Consider the following 6,243-nt stretch of genomic DNA (forward strand, 5'->3'; position numbering starts at 1 on the left):
ATAGTGATTCAATAAATAACAGGTCCCATGTCTAGAGCGTACGCGTTCTTGAGCCACGCACCTGCAAGATGACGTCATACCGTGGCTTCACTGCAGGTTGACCTTGTCTAGAGGAGCATTAGTGGAAAAAAACAGGGTAGCCCTGAGACAATAGGATGCCGTCACGACCAATGAGACTGGCCTGCAGGGGGCGCAAGGATTCACTTCTCTCTTGGACACTGGCGGGTGTAGACACGGTAATTATGATCCTGGCAATTGCGTTGATCGTCAGTTGAAGAGCGTAGCTTAGGTGGGGTTCTGTCTGCCTCTGATGGGGTGCGGATCTGTGGTTCGTCACTGGTGAATGGTGTTCGACGATGCAAGTGGATTTTGTGACGAGCGGATTTACAATGAGGGAATGCTGTGAACGGGAAAAATGATGGTGAGTGTCTTTTCACTCTGTTCAAGTGTTCGTTTTCCTCTGTTGCCCAACAGTCGTGCGAATTTGTCCTGACATGCTCCGATATGCATGCTTTCCTGTGTTAACGCTTTGTATTTTTTTCTTTTTTGACAAGGAACATTGTCGTCTTGACGATAGTGCTGCCCTGAGTTCTGCGCGCGTTGATTTGTTGAGTGCCTAGTCCTCTTATTTGCCGTCGATGGAGTTACGTGTTAGGATATTTTGTTCTTTTGCAAGTCTCATTTAGTAAGACTTTGGAATTCCTACGATCAGTTTTCATGCATGGTGCTCTTCTGCAATAGTTTCCTATGCAATCGTTATAGAAGAATAAAGGAAATAATCTTGGGATAGTGATTCAATAAATAATAGGTCCCCTGTCTAGAGCGCACGCGTCCTTGAGCCACGCAGGTGCATGATGACGTCATACCGTGGCTTCACTGCAGATTGACCAAAGGAGCATTAGTGGAAAAGAACAGTGTAGCCCTGAGACAATAGGATGATGTCTGGACCAATGAGAACTGGCAGCAGGGGGCGCAGGAATGCTCTTCTCACTTAGCCTCACGACCAATGAGAACGGCCAGCAGGGGGCGCAGGAATGCTCTTCTCTCTTAGCCTCTCGCAGGTGGCGGTAGGAGCACGCGGAGGGCGCTACGAGCGCGCGCATGCGTAGCACCCGTAGAGTGGCGCTTACGTCAGTCCACCTCTGGCTCTCGTTGGGAGAAGACGTGCGGTCGTTCGCTCCGTCGTCACTTGATCCCTGGCTGTCGACGAGAGCAGTCGCATCGGTCTGCGCTCCTACTGTGGTGAGGTGATTTGTTGTGTAACTAATGCTTTCGCCAACTTTGTTCCCGCTTTGTTTGCGATTTTCGTGCCCGTGCACGTCGGGTGCTGGTTGCTGTTGTTCTGGCATCCCCGCCATTTTCTATCTTCTTCTGCCTTGGGAACGGCAGTAGCGCTGGCGTGACTCTTAATAATTTTGTTGTGAGATTAGTTGAGAAAGTAACCGCTAGGGGGTGTAGCTGCGGGGCTTTATACAGGACAAAAAAGCATTACGAGTCAGTTTCTGCCTGCCTCTCGGATGGAGCAGTCGCATGGTTCTGCGCTCCTGTTGTGGTGGGATCATTTGTTGTGTAACTAGTTCTATTTTCTTGTTAGCTATTGATGGTTTGCATACTCTTGCTTTCCCAGCCTCTGTATTACGAGTGTTTTTCTCCTTGCATGTCCAGAGCTGTCCTAACTTGCCCAGACATGCCATGATGACGTCACAGCTGACGTCACAGGATGTCCGGAACTGGTGCTGCGATGCTTTGCAACCTGCCTCCGTGCTCCGTCGCGGCATCGTTGATTTTCGAATAAATTGTTTCTCTCCACTCTATCTCTATCTATTTTTTTATTTTTATCAGCTCAACTAGCCCACAACTCACACAGTGGTCTGGACACGTCCTAGACGCTCCCCAATTAGTGTAATGACTCCCTGAATTATCCTGATTAATGTGGGGGGTCCCAATTAGCTCTAATTGCTCATTAATGGCGTCCAGGCCACTGTGTGAGTTGTGGGCCAGTTGAGCTGATCCCATACTACTGACGTGTGGCAAATGGACCTCGCTGACTTTTCAAAATACAAGAGATTTAACGGCGGCTACCGCTACATTCTCGTGGGAATCGATTCCCTCTCCCGCTTTCTGCGCACCCTCCCGCTAAAGACGAAGCGCCCCGCCGAAATGAAAAGGGCCATGATAAGACTTTTTCCGGGAGGTAACGCACCTAGACACATCTTTTGCGACAGAGGAGGGGAATTCTACAACAAGACCGTCAAGGAGTATCTCTCACGAAAGAAGGTCCACATGTATTCCACCTTCTATCCAGTAATCAAAGCATCGCAGGCAGAACGCGTGATACGCACTTTACACGATAGAATATTCCGCTATTTTAGAGTAACCGGAAAATACCACTTCGTCTTCGCGCTTCCCAAGATCGTACGCGACTACAACAACACCAAACACAGGACTTTGGGCATCAGCCCGTTCGAAGTCACACCCGAAAACGAATTGGAGCTGTTCAATAAGATAAATGGGAAGCCAGTCGTACCCTCCGTGAAAAAGAAGCTCAATGTGGGGGACAAAGTGAGGGTCCTACTACACAGAAAAGGTTTTCATAAGAGCTCGGAAAGGAGTTGGTCGCCTCAGATTTTCACCGTCTCCCGCCTGAGAGACACCTCCCGTCGTGCACCTGGAAGATTACAGTAGTAAGTAATGGAGTCTCACAAAGCACAACGCTACAAGGCTTCTGGACGCCATTAATTAGCAATTAGAGCTAATTGGGACCCCCCACATTAATCAGCACCCTCCAGGGAGCCACCACACTAATTGGGGAACGTCTAACTCGTGTCCAGACCACCCAAGCGTTGTGCACTATGAGAGTCCATAAAAAATAAAAAATAGATAGAGATAGAGTGGAGAGAAGGAGTTTAGTTGAAGATCAACGACGTCATCGTGAAGAAAGCAACACGGAACGGCCGCTGACCGTCACTGGGCGACGGAGCTCAGAGGCAGGTTGCAAAGCATCGCAGCTATGACCACAAGTTCCGGACATCCTGTGACGTCAGCTGTGACGTCATCATGACATGTCTGGGCAGGTTAGGACAGCTCTGAACATGCAAGGAGAAAAACACTCGTAATACAGAGGCTGGGAAAGCAAGAGTATGCAAACCATCAATAGCTAACAAGAAAATAGAATTGGTTACACAACAAATGATCCCACCTGATGATTGCTGTTGTCCGGGCATCCCCGGCATTTTCTATCATCTTCTGCCTTGGGAATGGGAGTAGCGCTGGCGTGATTCTTAATAATTTTGTTGTGAGAATAGTTGAGTAAGTACCCGCTAGGGGATGCAGCTGCGGGGCTTTATAGAGGAGAAAAAAACCATTACGAGTCAGTTCTCTGCCTGCCTCTCGGATGGAGCAGTCGCATCGTTCTGCGCTCCTGTTGTGGTGGGATCATTTGTTGTGTAACTAATTCTATGTTCTTGTTAGCTATTGATGGTTTGCATACTCTTGCTTTCCCAGCCTCTGTATTACGAGTGTTTTTCTCCTTACATGTCCAGAGCTGTCCTAACCTGCCCAGACATGTCATGATGACGTCACAGCTGACGTCACAGGATGTCCGGAACTTGTGGTCATAGCTGCGATGCTTTGCAACCTGCCTCTGTGCTCCGTTGCCCAGCGACGGTCAGCGGCCGTTCCGGGCCGCTTTCTTTACGATGACGTCGTTGATCTTCAACTAAACTCCTTCTCTCCACTCTATCGCTATCTATTTTTTTTATTTTTTATGGACTCTTATAGTGCACAACGCTCGGGTGGTCTGGACACGAGTTAGACGTTCCCCAATTAGTGTGGTGGCTCCCTAGAGGGTGCTGATTAATGTGGGGGTCCCAATTAGCTCTAATTGCTAATTAATGGCGTCCAGAAACCTTGTAGCGTTGTGCACTGTGAGAGTCCAGTACTTACTACTGATTACCGGGGTAAGGAAGTGGACGGTTCTTTCTACCCGGAGGAGGTACTCGTCGTAACCCGAGACGCCAATCAGCCTTGGCCAGTAACGAAAGTGCTGAGAAAGAAGCAAGTGAACGGTCAGATGTTCTCTTTGGTTCGCTGGTTCGGTTACGACAAAGAACACGACAGTTGGGTTCCGAGCAGCGACGTGGTCAAGATTGGGAAATGACGTCAAACATCTACATCCACCTGCTCTCGAATGCCAGCATGGATAAGTTTCCCTCGAATAAACTCAACGCCTTCACGGTAGCGTTGGATAGTCCGCTTCAGCTCTCGAATCGGTATAAAGTCAGTCTGATGGATCTCAGCATAAGCAACGATTTTTTAAATATCGGGTACGAAAGGCAAGATGCGAAAATCGAGGTTTCTTTCGAGGACACGGTCGAAGCCGGGAGAACTTTTTGTGTCACCTCGGATCTCGAGAGGGATTTGGGAAAAGCCCTTTCGGAATTCAACGTTTCTTTCGCGTATCATAAATCGCGATACGACTTCGTCTTACCCGTGGACGTGAAAGCCGTGAATTGGACCCTCGGCTCGCACAGGCGCTCGACGCCTCGCTAGTGTCCCGCGAAGCAGGTCGTGCGGTGAAGCCTCCGAAATTGAGCGAACGCGAAGCCACCTCCATCTTATTGGAGCACGCCGCACCCGTCGCTTTCGGCGACGTCACTCTGAATTCGGAAACCACGTCCCTACGGAACACACTGAACAAGTATTTCCATACGCACAAGCTGGACGCCTCGCTAGAATTCGCGGATAACGTCTACTCTCTGAAAACGCCGAAAGGGTTGCACGTACCGAAACCCTTTGTCAAGCTGCTACATCTCACACCCGTCGAGGGACACGGAGAAACGCTATGCGTCTCTCTCCCCGTAGCGCGCCAATTTTCTTTCACGATCAAGACGAAAATTCCTCGATCTTTGCAAGTACATCTGCCTCCCGGCTATTATGCGACGCCGCAAGCACTTCTGGATGCGATTAACCAGCGCGTAGGCGAACGCGCGAGCTTCAGCTTCGATGGAACAGAAATGTGAAATTCGGCTACCCGAGGGCACCTCCACCCTAAGACTTTCCGAGTACTTGACCGTGCTTTTGGGCTTCGAATCGCGTACCGTCTTCACGGGGGAGGAGGTGGTTGCCACGAGCTCCGTCGAGGTACTCCTGGAACCCCCGTTTCACAACATAATCGTCTACACGGATATCGTGGAACCCACGTGCGTGGGGAGCGGGAAAAAACCGATATTAAAAATACTACCCTCTTATACCGAGAAAGACAAGCACGTCGTCACCTACACGTTAGATAACATCCAGTATTTTAACCTGTCTCAATTCGAAATTCCCTCAGTGACGATCGTTCTCGCGGACGAAACGGGAAGACGTTTGCCGTTGCGGTCCAAAGGCAGAACCAATCTAACGTTACATTTCAAATATGTACCGTAATTCCCCCAAAATAATTCCCGTGTACACGGGACCCCTTTTCCAACGAGGGGGCGGTGTGTTGAGCAACATATCCAAGTTTATCGTTCCCATCTGGCAGCAAGTAAAACCGATCGCCAAGAGAACGTTGAAGCGCTTGGCGCGGAATTTGGCCGATGGCGAAGGAATATCGCGAGCAGTAAAAAAGACGGCCATGGCAACGGGGAGAGACGTGCTGGATTCCATGGAGGGCTCTGGGAAGAAACGCTGCAAAAGACAACAAAAGGCGCCGACACACGACGCACCTGCAGATATCTTTGGTACGCCGTGAAGGTCACACATCTGATGCGCGCGCTCCGTCCATCATGACGTCAACGGAAGGAAAAATACAGACGCCGATCTGTCTAACGAGTGATGTGATGATATTCGAACTCCCTTCCATTCAATACGGCGTGGAAGATACTTCGTACCAACTTTTTTATCCGGTCAACGGAGTAAATAATTTCGTGATCGAGTTTTGTATTCAAAATTTACAAAGGGCACACTTGGATCTCTACGGCAGTTTCGTGTCTTTGATCGTGCGCATTGTTCGCGACGACGGGGGAGAAATGGACGAGAAAGATGTCATTTTCCCAATAGACCATCTGTTGAGCGGCATGTTTAAGACGGTCTCCGTTTATGCGAACAACAAGCTCGTCAGTTCCAACGAGTTGTACGCCCATGGCTCAAGAAACAGTGCACGCGGCTGGACTCTATGTCGAGGACGACGAACATTTAAAGAACGATTACGACGTCTCGTCTCGCGGTCCGAAACAACGTTACGAAGCGACAAAAGGTGGG

At 49.5% G+C, this 6,243-nt stretch overlaps 1 long non-coding RNA gene across 1 annotated transcript; it reads left to right on the forward strand.

Annotated features, from left to right (window-relative positions):
- Positions 1-360: 360 nt before the first annotated feature.
- LOC135375382 (uncharacterized) lies at positions 361-1,812 on the forward strand. The gene is made up of 2 exons (XR_010417233.1): positions 361-421; positions 1,666-1,812. It is a non-coding gene; the product is annotated as an uncharacterized LOC135375382 (long non-coding RNA).
- The last annotated feature ends 4,431 nt before the right edge of the window (positions 1,813-6,243 follow it).

Source organism: Ornithodoros turicata, unplaced genomic scaffold (genome assembly GCF_037126465.1).
Source record: "Ornithodoros turicata isolate Travis unplaced genomic scaffold, ASM3712646v1 ctg00000858.1, whole genome shotgun sequence".
In the NCBI taxonomy this organism is placed as follows: Eukaryota; Metazoa; Arthropoda; class Arachnida; order Ixodida; family Argasidae; genus Ornithodoros; species Ornithodoros turicata.